This window comes from Dysidea avara, chromosome 1 (genome assembly GCF_963678975.1).
Source record: "Dysidea avara chromosome 1, odDysAvar1.4, whole genome shotgun sequence".
NCBI lineage: Eukaryota > Metazoa > Porifera > Demospongiae > Dictyoceratida > Dysideidae > Dysidea > Dysidea avara.
In genome coordinates this window covers 39,711,635-39,728,564 of record NC_089272.1, presented here as the reverse complement: position 1 = coordinate 39,728,564, position 16,930 = coordinate 39,711,635, and the positions used below count along the sequence as shown (strand labels likewise).

The 16,930-nt window shown below is 36.8% G+C and overlaps 1 long non-coding RNA gene across 1 annotated transcript; it reads right to left on the bottom strand.

Annotated features, from left to right (window-relative positions):
• Nucleotides 1-684: 684 nt before the first annotated feature.
• LOC136264483 (uncharacterized) lies at nucleotides 685-15,897 on the bottom strand. Its single transcript, XR_010705149.1, has 3 exons — nucleotides 15,769-15,897; nucleotides 7,613-7,669; nucleotides 685-787 (listed from the first exon to the last, which is right to left on the bottom strand). It is a non-coding gene; the product is annotated as an uncharacterized lncRNA (long non-coding RNA).
• Between the last annotated feature and the right edge of the window lie 1,033 nt (nucleotides 15,898-16,930).

The window sequence follows — 16,930 nt, the reverse complement described above, 5'->3', positions numbered from 1 at the left end:
TTCACCTATCATTTGACTAGATTGTATATGTACTCCCTTACAGCATTTCTATAAACAAATTTTTTCATCTCCCTTTTTCTAGTATACAAACTTCACCCAAACTAACTTGTGAAATTTTTCTGAGTGTATTCATTTCAATTTGTGTCAATTATGTGATAATTATACGCAATATTTATGATAATAAGCTCCACAATAACTATGTAGGAAATTACAGTACAACGCCACTCAATCCTACTTCAAAGAGGACAGCTACATGGACTGCAGTATGAGTAAAATATAATGTGTTTTTGTTTTACGCTCACTAGTGTGACATTCTGAGTCTTACTGTACAAGCTTCCTTGACTACGTGAACATGACACACTATAGTGTGTCTTGATTTCAATGATGATAATGTTACGTGATCACATGTGTTTGCCTGTAAGCACATTTGGAGCTACAGTCATTCATCAGTAGATATGTTGTAGCCTATAAAAGTGGACTGTGCATATGTATAAATCAATGTTTGTTGTTGTAAGTATACTAAAATAGATCTGTGCCCAATAATAAATGGTCAAGTCTTATGCCAGGCCAGTTTCTTTGAAATTTCATGAATTACACTCACTTATAGGAAATGTATAACATTGCTTGTATGAGCATGCGAAGCCACATAATTTTTCTGCAAGATGTGATGTGGATTGGTACTTACTCCTATGACAGCATTGGCATCAATGTTGTTATCCACGATCATACTTCTGACAGTGGTAATGTCGCCATCCTTAACAGCTTCGAGCAGTCTACCACTCTCCCCCTACAACAAATATATACTACTGCTCAAGCATGTATCACATGACCTTCACCACACTCATTAATATCACAAATAAAAAACTAGTTTCACAATACCTCTTTATGTACCAATCCTATATGTACCTGTAGGACAATAAAAAATGTTGGGAACAAGTCTATTCTACCTACTTTTCCTTCCAGCAGTTATTTTATTTTCCACCTTTTATGCTTTAAATTTTGCTCAACAATTATCATACAGTACAGTAGTACTGTATTACTGTACTGTATATTAGGGATTTGGGTTTTCTCATGAAAAATTTGGACCAGAAACCAGCCTCGCACCACTTTCATGGTGCCTTGGCATCATTGGTTAGGTAGAGAAAAGCTAAAACTGCTTTAAGAATGCCCATAAATGCTTCCGTTTAGTTGCTACGAAATACAAAAATATTTAACACAATTTTCTACTGACTATATAACTGCCTGCCTGCCTGCCTGATTCCTTCAGACAAGCATAACTCAATAATGGCTAATACTATGGGCTTGATTGTTTCGCTGTTAGACGTTGCTTCAACTGGACAAGTGCCTTTTGGCATACTGTAGTGCATATACTGCATGCATCATGGAGTTACCTTTGTCCTCTATATTTAGCCCTTCAAGTCTTGAGGTGTTGGCACACAATGGCTTCCCTCAGTAACTTTATAGCAAAAATCGTCCGCATTTCCATAGTGATCGGATTGGTTGCAGAGATGGTTTTCGTGTTGTTTGAACATTAGATATGCTATGTAATGGGCTAAAAATAGCTGGAAATGATGAGTAATGGCCCTTCAATATTTCAATAATAGTTACTGGTGGTTGGGGTGCCCTCTTTGATGCGAAGTAACTTTATACCTTCTGTAGTAACTAGATTGCTTGCAGAAATAGTAGTTTTCCATAATTCGTGGTTGGGGCGTGCTCTCTAACACAAATTTAAAACAATGCATTGTAAGATAATTTAATGCAAACAAGTCAAACATCTTCCTCCACAACTGGCTGGAGGGCTCAGTACTGGGCTTGATATTGAATCTAGCTCCAAAGGAACATAAAGAGTTGCTTAATCAAATTCCTAAAAGCCTTCGTGGTTGACAGTCCATCTCTTGCAGTAGTTTTTAATAATTAGCAGCAACATTCTTCAACATTTCTACAGCAAAGGATGTCCATATTCCAAAGATCTCCACAATCAAAGGATAGAAGAGTGCTCCAAGAGCTAATTAATTTATTTGTTGTTTATCCATTTTGATGCAGTATGTACCCAGGTAACAGTCATAATAATGTATTATAAAAGTAAACAGCAAATGTAAGGAAATTAGGAATTTATATTTGATTAGGGAATGAAATAAAAAGTAAAGAAACAAGGGAGGTTTCCTATATGTGCAGATATACTAATGGATACTGTAATCCCTAATTCACTCTATACTAATGATTGAATTAGGGATTAAAATAGGCACCGGCCTATTATGCCCAAAAATTTACCTATTATGCTTTTGAGCATTGCTCAAAAATTAAGCCTATTATGCTCAAAATTATGCTTTCAAAATCAAGATTATGCTCTAGAACTGACTGTTTTATTAGAGTATATCAGCCTTTCTTGACTGCTGTATTAGAGTAAGTGACTGCTCTATTAGAGTATCTTGATCTTATTTCTGCAAAGAGTGAATAACCAACAAAGAAACGGTTTAATAAGTTATATTAGCACTAATAATACTATTGGCAGTGAATATTTGCTTTCTTTCAGGCGCGCGTATTGCGCATTTTAATTAAATTTTCAAACATCGTCCCTATTATGCTGGCATTATGCTTGATGCTTTTGGTCACCTATTATGCTTTAAATTATGCTGGCATAATCGGCCGGTGCCTAGATTAAAATATCCAGAAGTATATCTGCAGATGCCCTTGTTTCTTTATCTTTTATTTTGATCCCTAATGGAATAAAAATTCCTGATTTTTCTTTATACAGTACTTATAATTAGTTCAACAGAAGCTGATCGAAACTTCCTTTTCTTATTTATGATTAGCTATTTTATTGGTAGGCTTTTTCTAGTGTGACTGATATATTAGACTCAGAGTATCTCAATCCTTTTTATGCAACTGAACTTTGTTTCTCCCAATTCCCACCTTTCAAAAATTTCACATAATATGCCAGCATTTTGCTCATTGCTTTTACACACCTATCATTCCAATTGATTTGCTGGCAGAATTGATGTATCCCTAGTGTACATGTTGTGATCATTTGTAATTTTGAAACTGGAAAGAGTCCCACACACTGGACTACAAGCAATACACATATTGAAGCCTATGCGATGTAGGAGATTTTAGTAGTGGAATAGTGGAAATGAAGAATTTTTGACCCGCTGAGTGAAAATCTGACTTGTTTGCATAATTCTGTTATTGAGATACATTTTGCATTTGCCATTGAAATACATTGGGAAACAAACACATGCTACAAAAAGAATTTTATGCATGTTTTAATTGCTTTGATAAACAGTAAGGCAAAAATGAAATTGTTATAACGTTACTAATATATCAGTGAAGTCGCCTCTGCATGGAGAGTAAGAATATCTTTGTTTTGTTCCATAACCTAAACGAAATGCAAGTTATAGGCACTTGTTTGCATTGGGGCAAAAATCGACATACGTGTTGCCGTTTCCAAGCTTAAGCAGCCTTCTTCTTTAAAATCATGGAAAAATACAGGCAAAACACTGTATCTTGCTGAATTCCCTAGTTCATGGTGAACACAATGAGACAAATCTCAGCTCCACAGCTTGTTTCTTTCATAACTTACAGTATGATCAATTTAGCAAGCACCTGTAATTTATTTTCCCTATAGTCACTGTACAAATCAAATCTTTTTGCTTTTCTTGTTTTCTATTGTTATACATAATTCCAAGAGAATTCATCAGATAAAGCTGAAACCTTTACAGCCCATTATTTTTTAACACTAGACAACAAAGAGCAAATAAAAAGAAGTTTGAGAAAGATGCAAACAAGTCGGGTTTTCACCCAATGGGTCACAGTTGTTAGTTGCTATAGTGAGTCATTCTTAACCTTTTAACAGTTATAGGCACCATATGGCACCATGAGGGAATCGAATTCTATGGACTAGGAAGCATGCAATTCCGTAAACAATGAAATTCAAACATGGCTGCGATGTACTATAAATGTAACTTTTAAACATCCTAATTAGGAAATAATGCAAAGGGCATGAACGAGTACGTTGCATTACTGGCACAGCGAAGTGGAGCTATGGAGACAGAACAACAGAAAATTGGTAGCACTGGGCACCAGTAGCGGCACTCGCTACATACTGAGGCTATAAGTTTCTCATACATAACTGTGAAGAATACCAGTTCACATCCCCTCCGCATAATAATGATTCTACAGTTAAACGACATATTAATTTACCTTATTAGGAAAATACTATTTTTAGAATTATAATGCCATGTTTGAATTTTGCCTGTAATGCTAGTAGTGCATGGAGTTACATGCTCCCTTGTCCATAGGATTCGATGCGCTACTGATGGCATCAAGCAGTATATTTTACACACTGAATATATTTACGATTTGCTATCAGGATTGATGTACATTTGTGACCGGATTTTGGATAATCAGTCCTAATGTCATATTGAACAACCATAACATTAACTTTACAACCAAAATGAGGAACTTGAACTTCCAATCAACTTGACAGTGATTAGAATTTGTAGTTTGCATCTTGAATTACCAATAGTAATGTGAAATACTTAATTCAAAAGGTCTATAACCTCCTTAATGATGACACAATAAATTGTTTAGTTCTACGTATTTCAATGTGACATCAACACTCTCATAGTCAGATTTTCCATCTCCAAAACAGTACTCACCAAAACAAGCAATATCACACAAAGTATTGGCAGAAATTATACATGAAACTGTTTGTTATAGACTAAGGAATCTTGCAGGCATATAATTTACATAGTATTAACCATAAAATTGTTATTTAACAATAAACACTTTAAAATGTAAAAGCAGCAAAAACGGATTTGGTAAGTACAATTATGTGATACAAGTAAGGTAAACAACTGTTCTACAATGTTTCCTTACTGCAGAATCTTCTTCCAAGGCTGCTTTCTACTGTTTGCAGCAAAGCTTGTCTTCGTGCAGGTGTACAATAACACGTGGCCACTTCTTTTGTTCTCCAGAAGACAATCAAACAACCACTCAAAGTAAGTACAATCAATCTATTTGACTTCATTGTAACACAAGACACTGAAATCTATCATCACAACACTACTACTGGTCTATTCTTGCTGATAAAGTTTGGTGTGGTTATGTAGCACAGGCACAACAGTCCGCAAAGGATCTGTAAACCCAAGAAGTGGACCCTGTATCGATTTGAACTTTTCAGGATAGGTGCACTACCTTTATAAATGCACAGAGATCCTGATAGTGAGTCAAACAATATTCAGCACATACTGTAAGTTATATTAGATGGTGCCATATGGCATCTATGGTGGTTAGATGGTTAAGACTGATTTTCCAAAATTGGGTCACATTTATAAAGGTAGTGCACCTATCCTGAAATGGTCACACCGATAGAGGATCCACTTCTTGGGTATACAGATCCTTTGAAGACTATTGCACATGTGCTAAATAATCATGCAAAGCTTTACCGGCTAGAATAGACTAGGAGTAGTGTTATGATGGTTGATTTCAAGTGAAAGACATCAGTTGGACTTACGTACTTGGAATGGTTGTTTGATTATTATCTGGAGAGCAAAAGAAGTGGCCACATGTTGTTGCGCACATGGGTGAAGACATGTTTTCCTAAAACTAGGAGAAAGCAGCCTTGGAAGAAAATTCCATGGTAAGGAAACATTGTAGAACAATTATAGAGACAAATTAGCACTTACTAGTTACATGTAATTTTACTTACTGCACTTGTTTTAGCTGCTTTTACCATTTTAAAGTGTATGATGACTATGTGTTAATGACAACATTCCTGCAAGATTCCTTAGCCTATAATAAACACTTTCACGCATAGTTAGGGTCCGTAATCCAAATAATCAACATATACAAATCAGTCTCCACCATTGGGATGCCCATTGTAGTAACCTGTTGCTAGGTCCACCATGAAATCAGAAGTGCGATTGCTGTCTCCATGGAAATATCACTTTAGTAACTCACGAGATGCAAAATTTATTTTACAATTTTTTTGCTCTACACAAAGAACTGTAAAAAACCTACCACTTAGCAGAACCTTCTCTAGAGTTGTTGTAATTAAACAGTACACACAGTATTAAGCAAATAATTGACTGAATGCCCAGTACAGGGCCGCTATCTTCGAAAACTTTGGGAAAGAACAGGAATTTTAGACTTCAAGTTTCCCTACCAACTAAGAGAATAAAAGCCAACTCTTCCTCATAGTAGTTGGGGCCATAGTCTGTCTAATGCTGTTAGTCTGGAAAATATCTGAGACCTTTCACCATCTGGATAAAAAGCATCAAAAATGTCTGCAGCGTTAAGGACATATACGTTGCTCTCTATCTATTTCCATGGATTCTGAAGCCACTTTGACCACCAAATATACATTAGAGCAATAGCAAAAGATATCCTTGAACATTTGGCACCAGTGGTAGCCAATTATTATTTCATCCAGTATCTCCACTCATTGTTCAATGCTCAACTCCTTTCGAGGAGGCAAAATCATCCAAATTTGCTTTCTTTTCTCACTCCACATGCAGCTGCTTCAAATCTTTACTAGACATTCCTAAAACACCATCATGTTAGAAAACATCTAAATATAAACTGAAAAGAGCCATAAATATTATTCATTATTGATTCAAACCAAATGGAGCTCCTTATTTCTGCTGGTACACCACATGTTATGAAATCACAGAAACCCTTACAGCTACTGCTATCAAACCTTTTGGGTCATCCTTTATGATCATCCTAAATAACATTAAGTGTCCAGTGTAGCATCAGAAGTCCTGGAAGAGGCCTTAGTGCCATTGAGACAATCCCATATAATGAAGGATGAAAATTTTGACACTTGTCACCCAGATGGTGAGAGGTCCCACATCCTTTCCAGACTAATTAGCACTATAGAGAGACTATATATCCAACCATATCACACTTTGAGGAAGAGTTGGCTTCTCTTACCTTGGATGGTAGGGCAGCTTGAATACAAAGTTTTGCCTTTGTTTCCTGATTTTTCAGAGAAAGTAGCCCTGTGTAGCCAATCATCAGCTGATCATTCGCTTTTTTACTGTGTGTACTATTTAACTACAACAACTCTAGGTAAGGTCTGACTAAGTAGTAAGTTTAAATCGATACTTTGTGTGGAGTACGAAATGTTTAAAAATAAACTTTGCATCTTGTGAATTAGTAAAATAATATTTCAGTGAAGACAACAATTACACCTCCAGTTTCATGGCAGATCTAGAATACTACGATGAACATGAGATATGGGATACTATGATGAACATCCTACAATGGTGGGGATTGATTTGTAAAAGTTGGTTTTTGTATTACAAACCCTAGTATATTTTAATATATTTCTTCCTATTCTTTGTGTGATATCACTTCTTTTGTTCTATTTTGGTGACGGAAAATTTAGCAGTGAGAGGATATTAATCAATAAAAAATTAATTAAATATCTGACATCATGGTAGTTTGTGTCACAACAATTCTGTACTAGTGTATGTTACTGTGAGAACTGGACTAACACACAACCATTTGTGCTGTCTGTGTACTCCAATCGTGACACTAAACTAAACTTGCACAAACACATTTTAACATTTCATACTATATGCATGCATGATTATAAATTGCTCACCACAAATAAAATTTTCTTCCTTGTTTCACATTGAGCCATACCACACAATCACTACTACTATAGTAGTAACAAAACATCTCATAATGTGTGCTCTATACAACATTATAATGCACACACATGTTCACATGACATGTCCCTAGATTGTACACAATAATATTCCATACAAAACAATACTCAGGCTTGTAGTGTAAGGAAGGAGACACTATTTGTTGTATTACTGATCAGCAAAACTGACAAATTCTAACCAGTCAACCACAAATAACTCTTTAAAAAAATATTACATTATCAAGTGTGCTGTTATAACAAGCTTGGAGTAGCAAACATTTTGCACGGTTGTGACTGAATTGTACATAGCTGCAAGTACAATGGAAATTACTTATTGCTCTTGGTTTGATACATGTACACCTGATTGTAGATCAAACATTTAATTACTTTGTCAATAGCTTGTTCATGACGTACACAACAGACATGAGACTTGGAGCATTACTGGGGTTATACCTAAGAGCTGATGACAAATGTGACTGGGCCAACAAAAATAGGACATGTAGGCACATAACGTTTTCCAACTTTCTGACTCATAACGTTTATGTCATTATAGTGGCAGATACAGGGGGGTTGCAATGGTTTCAGCCGAAACCCCCTCTGAGAATAGCGCGTGCCCCAAATTTATTAACGACTTGTCGTGTGGGTGATAAAATCACCACGAGTTATTCCGTAGTGTGCTATAGTAGGACTTTCTACTGGCAAAACTTTCACTTTTTCCTTTGAAATCACAGTTATGGTGTTGAAGAGTAGGTTATGACTTTTTTTTTGATCCTCGACTTACAGCTAGGCTGAAGTTGAGTGGAAACTGAAACCCCCTCTGAAAATTTCTAGATCCACCACTGCATTATGTTACAGCCACACAATTTTCACCTACTATTAAGATGTTAATAGGCATCACAATCCAAGTTACAGAATGCAAATATTCTATCCTGGTCCTGAAATATGATCCAATATGAGATCATGCCCTATTTTGGCAAGTATTAATATTGATTGCAGCTTTCAAAATTTCATTTGAATGCTGACTCAGTATAAATTCAGTGTTCTTGACTGCTGACTTATTTGTACTGTCTATAATGAGTACTTGTGTACCATCCCTTGTACAATAGCTAACTGGAGTATTGTGACCTTATCCTCAGCTTCTAATACACATCAGGATAAGGTTGGGTTATAGTAATTATGTTAATTACACCTTAGCATGACATCCCTGATCATCTACCAAACAGGTACATTGTAATAAGGAATCATGATAGCTACACTACTATAGTATGTGGGGTGTAGCTATAGGGTTACTTTCAGCCATGGCAGTGCAAGAGAGAGAGAGTGAACCATCATTAATGATGTAATAAAAAGCATGAGTACACAACATTTTTAAAAAATGAGGTGTGTCCTCAAACTCATGCAACCACACATGGCAGATGACAAAGAGTGGGCGTGGCAAGGAAAATCACAGAAAAAATAAAAGAAGCTATATAAATAACTGTTTGTTTGCCAATTCAGGACAGTCCCTCTCCAGAAACATCTTTGAAATTGCAATCCCTGCTGCTTCAGCAAGAAGATTCCTACACTGTGACTTTGAGACTGACTGATCAATGAAATTCACAGTATTATTGTAATTTTTAAACAGGAGATCCACTCAGTAACTGAATACTGATTTTCAGTTAAGCATTAAAGTAACAGACAATATAAGTACAAAATACAAACATACATACACTAAACAAGGCATGCACACACATACAAAACAAATTACTGAAAATACAACTTTTTAAACAAAGACAAAGAAACAGCCTCTACAACTGCAGATCTTAAATTGTTCCACAAAACAGACCCACGAAAATAAAAAATTCTTTTTGCATGGTTGCTTGACACCCTTGGAACAAAGAGACAATTGACATTGCGTCCAACATGACCTGTAACATCTCTAGAATATTGAAAAATACCTTGCAGATATGATGGGGAATATTTACATATTGATTTGTAAACTTGAATAGCTGTGTAGTATTGCCAACTCTCTGTTAAAGTAAAAGACGATCTACCAGATGGTTGTAGCCTCTTAACAAACTTGGAATGAATTTTTTCAATCATTGCAGTTAGCTTGGCAGGAGTAGGACACCAAACAACATCACAGTAATCAAGTAACGACAACACAATTGCAGTATGCAGAAGACAAAGCACCGCTGATGGCAGTGACCCATAATGAATAACAGAGGCAACTCGAGACCTGACTCTAGATACCACACCGGAGATATGTAAAGTCCAGGACAACGTATTTTCAATTATTACTCCTAAATATCAAACAGGAACTACCTGAACCAGTAGGGTACCTCCAATTGAAACATTAATTGATTTATTAGCATTTCTTTGTTGACTTCCTATGAGCATTGAGCTAGATTTAACAACATTCAAACTCAGCTGTGAACTACTTAGCCAACAAGCCACAGCATTTAAATCACACTGCAACAAACTCTCTACAACACACAAATCTGAATGGCTACAGCATCATCAGCATATAAATCTAAAAGACAGTCTTTGATGACAGTTGGTAAATCATTAATATACAAAGCAAAAAGCAAGGGACCTAAAATAGATCCTTGAGGCACACCGATTGATATTGTTTCCCAGCCCAATAGCTCTCCATCAAACAAAACTCTTTGCTGTCGATCTGAAAGATAGTTACTCAACAAGTCATAAGATGTACCTCGAAAACCATAATAGCTCAATTTAGAGTATAGAATTCTATGTTTGACAGTATCAAATACCTTGGCTAGATCTAAGAACCTTGCACCAGTGTATTTACCTCACTTATCCAGTAACATGTATCAACACATCTTGTGTTGAATACCCTGAACAAAAACCTGACTGGTGGGCAGAAAGTAGATTATATTTATTAAGATGTGAAACAATTTGGTTATGTAGAACATGCTCCAGGATCAGATAATGTAGGTAACACAGAGAGTGGTTGAAAATGAGACAAACTAGTGACAAATCTTGACAAGGGAGGCACTAGATAACCAAGGACAATCCTTTTTACAAACTCTTTATTTTTTTTGGAATTATTAGATCTAACAGCTCATTCATTACCAAATTGAAACACTCAAAACAATCAGAAGGGTCATCACACTTTGACATAACATCATCCCAGGTACCATCACAAGTAAGAAGTTCATCAAGTGCATCCACATCAAGTTTTTGAAAGTTAAGAACTGTAACAAGCCGATGAGAAGTGTTCAACAAACACTCCCCAAGAATAGAAATGGCTAATAATCTAGTGGTAATCACTACCACTAAAAAGAAAGCCCCTGTTGAGTCAAAATAATTTTCATCAGTAGTCAGCAGCACATTGATCTGAGTAGAACTGTTTGAAGTTACTCTAGTTGGTGCACAAACAAGGTCAACAAGTTGTAATTATTTCATAACTGACAGCAATAACTTAGCTTGTGAACAAGACAGCTTTAGTAAATCAGCATTTACATCTCCAAGAATAGTAATCATCTGAGGACACTGCAGCTGTGTTGTCTCATATTCAGCCAAATAATAAACAAAAAAAAGTTGTATTGCGAAGGAGGGCGATAGACACAACAAACTAACATAGATTGCTTAGTCTTTGGGAACAGTTCAATCCATGGACTCTATGTAGCCTTCACATAGGTCAGATCTAACAGTAAACTTTACCCTTGATGATAAAAGAAAAGCAACCCCACCACCATGATGATTACTGTCACTATATGCACAAGTTGGATAGATGACATTTAAGGGAAAATCTCACTACAGTGGATACTCACTAATCCGAACTCCAGTAATCCGAACGCTCGATAATCCGAACAGTACTAATGACTGTTTTATTAGAGTATTTGCAAACAAATGTATGTTCTATTAGAGTAATTGAATTAGGTTCTGTATATAATCAATGGGTTCACTAATCCAAACAAATTCACTAATCTGAACAGACTTGAAAACTTGAGTACAGAGCTGTTCGGATTAGTGAGGATCCACTGTATTAGCAATGGAAGAGTCCAACCATGTCTCAGTTGCAGCAAAAATGTCTATACTTTGATGAACAAAAAGATCATAACTATACCTCATTAGTTACAGAAAACAAACTATGACAGTTCAACAGAGCTACTCACAAACCAGCAGGGGATGACAAATTCGGCAAGTCAATAGATCCACACTGAGACATAGAACCAGACACTTAATTCTTTGTTAGAAGAGTTTTAAAAGGAGCAGTCATGAAGTGGCATCACATTGGCAATAGACTTGGGTTATGCAGTGCTGTTAAAGATGGTGGCAGATAGTGAACCAGAATGCTAAGCTCAATGGTGCCATATTGTGATGGAATTCCTAAGCGATCTAATTCCGGCAAGATTTGGAAATATTCTTCCTTAGATTGTTTGCGGTCTCTCGCAGATTTAAGATGTTGAAAGGTAGCTATTCAATGGCGGATCCAGGATGGGGCATTTGGGACAAATGCCCCCCCCCCCCCCCGTCCCAAATGTCCCCCCCCCCCTCACCTTGTGGAGGAGCCAGTCATACTTCTGAGTCTGATTAAAATACTAAACTTTACAGGGGTGTATGTCAGGCCAAGATCAGTTTATAAAACTGGTGAAAGTATGCACATTTTACTAGCATTTATTACAAATTCACCTGAAACCAAAGTAAACCCTAGTCAAACTAGCTGTGAAATCGTCATCCAGCGCCTTCTTGTGTACTAAGCGTCTAAAATTAATCATCGTGTTGATGTTGGTTAAGACATTCAGAGCCTTTTAATCAGCTTATGAGACTTCACAACCATCTGCAAAGACCAAAATGATAAAAATTAACAGTGAGACACTTGATAAGAGGTTATTATTATTATTATTATTATTATATTATTACTGTGCAGACCTCTGAAAAGAGTATGGTGCACAGATCGCAAACAAACATCAAACAAATAGCTTAATCGACATTAATAATTGTTGCTAGACCAGCTAGTCTTTGCTTAAATTGATCACTGTTCTTAGAGTCAATCACGTGTTGGGGTAGAGAATTCCAAAGTTTGATAGCAGAGGGAAAGAAAGAATATAGAAGATAAGAATCAATTCTTGTCATTGGTTGTATAAATCTCTTGCTATGGCCTCTTGTATCATGTAACATTGGTACAGGTGTTAGGTAAGAATTTGCCGAGATGTCAATGAGGTGATTAGTGATCTTAAACATCATAATAGCTTTCTGTTCTTCTCTACATTCAGCAAGGGTCGGCCAGTTAAGGTTTGTTAGCATTTGTGTGACACTGACATAATGGGAGAAGTTATTCATCACAAATCTTGCTGCTTGCCTCTGACTTCTTTCTATCATATTGATATCCTTTTGTGTGTGTGGTGACCAAATAATGGCTGCATAATCTAATATAGGCTTTACCATCGCTTTGTAACAATTGCTTTTAATTTCAAGTGGGCAGTTATGCAAATTTCGTTGCAGAAATCCTTTGGTTCTGTTAGCCTTGTTGGTAATTTGCTTTATATGTTCAGACCAAGTTAGATTGTGACTAATTGTTACACCCAAGTACTTAGCATGGGCAACTTCCTTAATATTTTTGGTTTGAATTTTATATTGGTTTAGAATTGGGTGCTTTTTGTTGGTTATTCTGAGAAGCTCACACTTTTGAGGGTTAAATGCCATTTTCCATTCATCAGCCCACTTTCCAAGAGAATCCAGATCTCTTTGTAACTGTTGGCAGTCCTGCTCTGAATGAATAGTAGCATAAAGTAACACATCATCAGCATACAGTTTAATTTTGGATAATATCCCATTTGGCAAATCATTAATAAAACACAGGAAGAGTAATGGGGCCAAGACAGTGCCCTGGAGTACACCGGAAGTTACTGTAGATGGATCACTCTGCTGACCCTCAACTATTACACGCTGGGATCTTTGTAGAACAAAATGTTGTATCCAGTCTAGTAATTTTCCTCGGATACCATAATGATAAAGTTTGTGGAACAAATGCTGGTGGGATACTTTGTCGAATGCCTTAGAGAACTCTAAAAAAAACAACGTCAGTCTTCTAATTTTTGTTCAAGTTCTCAGCAAAATCATTTACTGTTAGCAATAACTGAGTTTCACATGATCGTCCTTGGCGTAAGCCATGTTGTTGATCACACAAGATGTTATATTTACTAAGATGAGCATAAATATGTGAATAGACAATGTGCTCTAATAGTTTTGAGCAAATACAAGTTAATGACACAGGTCTGTAAACACTAGCACTGGATCTGTCACCTTTTTTAAACAATGGTACAACATTTGCCTCTTTCCAGTCTATAGGTAATACACATTGTTGTAATGAGGCTTGGAATATAAAAGATAAGGATGGAGCAATCTCTTCACAGGTTTCCTTCAATAGATTTGCAGGTATTCCATCAGGTCCACAGGCTTTATGTACATCCAGGGTCCTAAGCAGTTCAAGGACACCATTAGTTTCCACAAGAATTGGGTTGATGTCTGGTTTCGATTGTTCATGTATCATGGGGAGAGCTTCTTCTGTTACTGGAGTAAATACTGAGGTGAAGTAGTCATTAAGTATTTGAGAACTATCATTAATTACACTGTTTTCAACCTTTAAAGGTGCTATACCACAATGGTCTTTCTTTTGATTCTTTATAAAGTTCCATAACCTTTTTGATACAGTACCGTTGGAATTAGCTAATCCTTCAATATAGTTATTGTATGCATTACGACATTCTCTTTGGACCTCACATTTGAAACGTCGATAAGAGTCCCAGTTCCTACTGCAATTAGATTGTCTGGCTAGGTTATACAAGCGCTGCTTTTTGCGTGATAAACGCTTTATGCGATTGGTTACCCATGGTTGTTTAGTCCCAGTGCTAAAGTGCTTGGTTGGTACATGGGATAAACAGTCAAAACACATTTGTTTGAATTCATTCCATAAAATATCAACTGGCGTAGACAAGGAGTACTTGCTTAAGAAGGTGTTACTAAATTGGTTTATAATTTATTTTATACCTACCATATCTGCCTTATGCCAAAGAAAAGATTTTCGCTGAGCACATTGCTGATGAGTGATGGAAACAGAGGATTCAATATAGACTGCCTCGTGGTCACTAATACCTGCAATGGGACTGCAACTATGCACAAGGGATGGTCTATTTGTGATGAAAACATCTAAAATGTTGTTTCCCCTTGTTGGAAAATTAACTGCTTGAGAGAAACCATATTCTTGAACAAAATTGATCATAGCATCGCACAAAATAAGAGGATATGTAGAGTCTTTAGTGGAATTGTTTGCCCAGTCAATGCTTGGTAGGTTAAGGTCACCGATAAGCCAGATGGAAACATTTGGATGGGTTGAGGTAATGGTTGTAAATAAATTAAACAGATTATCTATACTTTGGATATATTTATTTGGTGGTCTATAGAAAGAGCAAATTATAAGGGGTTGACAGTTGTTTAGAGTAACCTTACACACCACAGCTTCTGTGCTATTATCAAACACAAGTTCTTGACAGTTAATAGAGCTTCGGCATGCCAAGAGTACTCCGCCATAGCCATCAGCCCTATCTTTTCTGAATACATAGTATCCATCAGGAAAGAACTCAGAGGAGGAAATATCAGATGAGAGCCAGGTTTCACTCACTGCTATAACATCAGGGTCATAATCGTCAAGTAAAACAGCAAGGGAGGCACGTTTCGCTACAATGCTTTGGCTATTCAGAAAAATCAGCTTTAGAGATTCAATACGGTTGGAATTCGAAATTGAGTTTGGAAAAGAATTTTGGCTATTAGCTATTATTTGCTGTTTCAAAAATGCAGCAACTAACAAGAGAATCTGGCTCTCCCCAACCACTTACAACTTTAGCCTGTTTGTGCCCCTCCCCTTGCCAGCCTGGATCCGCCCCTGCTATTTTCTCGAATTAGCTAAAGGACAGAAAGCCCGGCGTGACAGTACAATTTATTAGTTTTTCGATCATAAGATATAGCCGACGGTAAAATTTGTAGTAGAATCTGTCTATATTCAGAGTCCCGTGGGAGTCGCGGAGGGAGGGGTGTGGTACAACTTTGATTACAAATACCGCACAAATATTATCCATAACGGACAACTAACAAAATACACTTACTGCGTAAACTGAAACAGAACAGTTGGGATCTCAAGGAGTCTGTACGTTTTTTCTAGAATAGTATTCAAATGAATTCACGGAGAAATGTCCTCTATCACGTGACAAAGTAGCTAGGTAACGAGATTATGGTAAGGTACAGAGTGCGGGTTATGATTATGATTACTGAAAACACAGTTACAAACTGATATGTTCAGGTAAGGAAAACATTATAAATCACATAGATAAAGAGTCAGTTATAATTTACTTGTAGAGATTGGGATTCTATTGTGTCAGTTCAGTAAATTGTTCCAATAGAGCAGTTTCAAAACCATGGTAACCAAAAATTACGCAATGGACACACCCAAATCGCCATGTTTTTGTACCAGACTGTTTCATGTTGCAAGTTGAATTCCTCGCTAAATTCATGCCAAGATTATTAATACGTAAGGAAAAGAGATGCCAGTGATAGAATAAAGTATGTAGGTGAGTTATTACGCATTAAAAGATCCGTACTGTCTCCCAACAGGGCAGTTTCATAGGAAGGAGAAATGCGTAAAGATGGATTTGGCCAAATTGCGACCTATTCACCGCCCAAAGGTGGTTAAAACTAGGGGAAACCTGCAGTATAGGTCTTTATCCAGCACCACAGCATCGTACAGCCACATCGAGCTATCCCCGAGTTAGCCAGAATCGCTCATGTGCTGGGATTCCCACTTCGTGTGAAAAAGCAGACAGCAAAATAAGACCGTTAAACTTTAACTGATGGTTGATTTCGACAATAAAACTTAACTCTAGCAAAATTCACCACTAAGAGTCTTCTTTTTCTGGCGTTTTATCACAGTTTGGTAGTACGCCATTACCGGTCTCGTGCCTTTCAGGAGCTCTGGCTAATCCTGGGATAGCTGGATGTGGCTGTACGCTGCTGTGGTGCTGGGTAAAGACGTATACTGTAAGTTTTCCCTAGTTTTAACCACCTTTGGGCGGTGAATAGGTCGTAATTTGGCCAAATCCATTTTTACGCATTTCTCTTTCCTTCGAAACTGCCCTGTTGGGAGGCAGTACGTATCTTTTAATGCCTAATAACTCACCTGCACATTTTATTCTATCACTGGCATCTATTTTACTCACGTATTAATAAGTCTTGGCATGGATTTAGCGAGGAATTCAACTTGCAACATCTAGC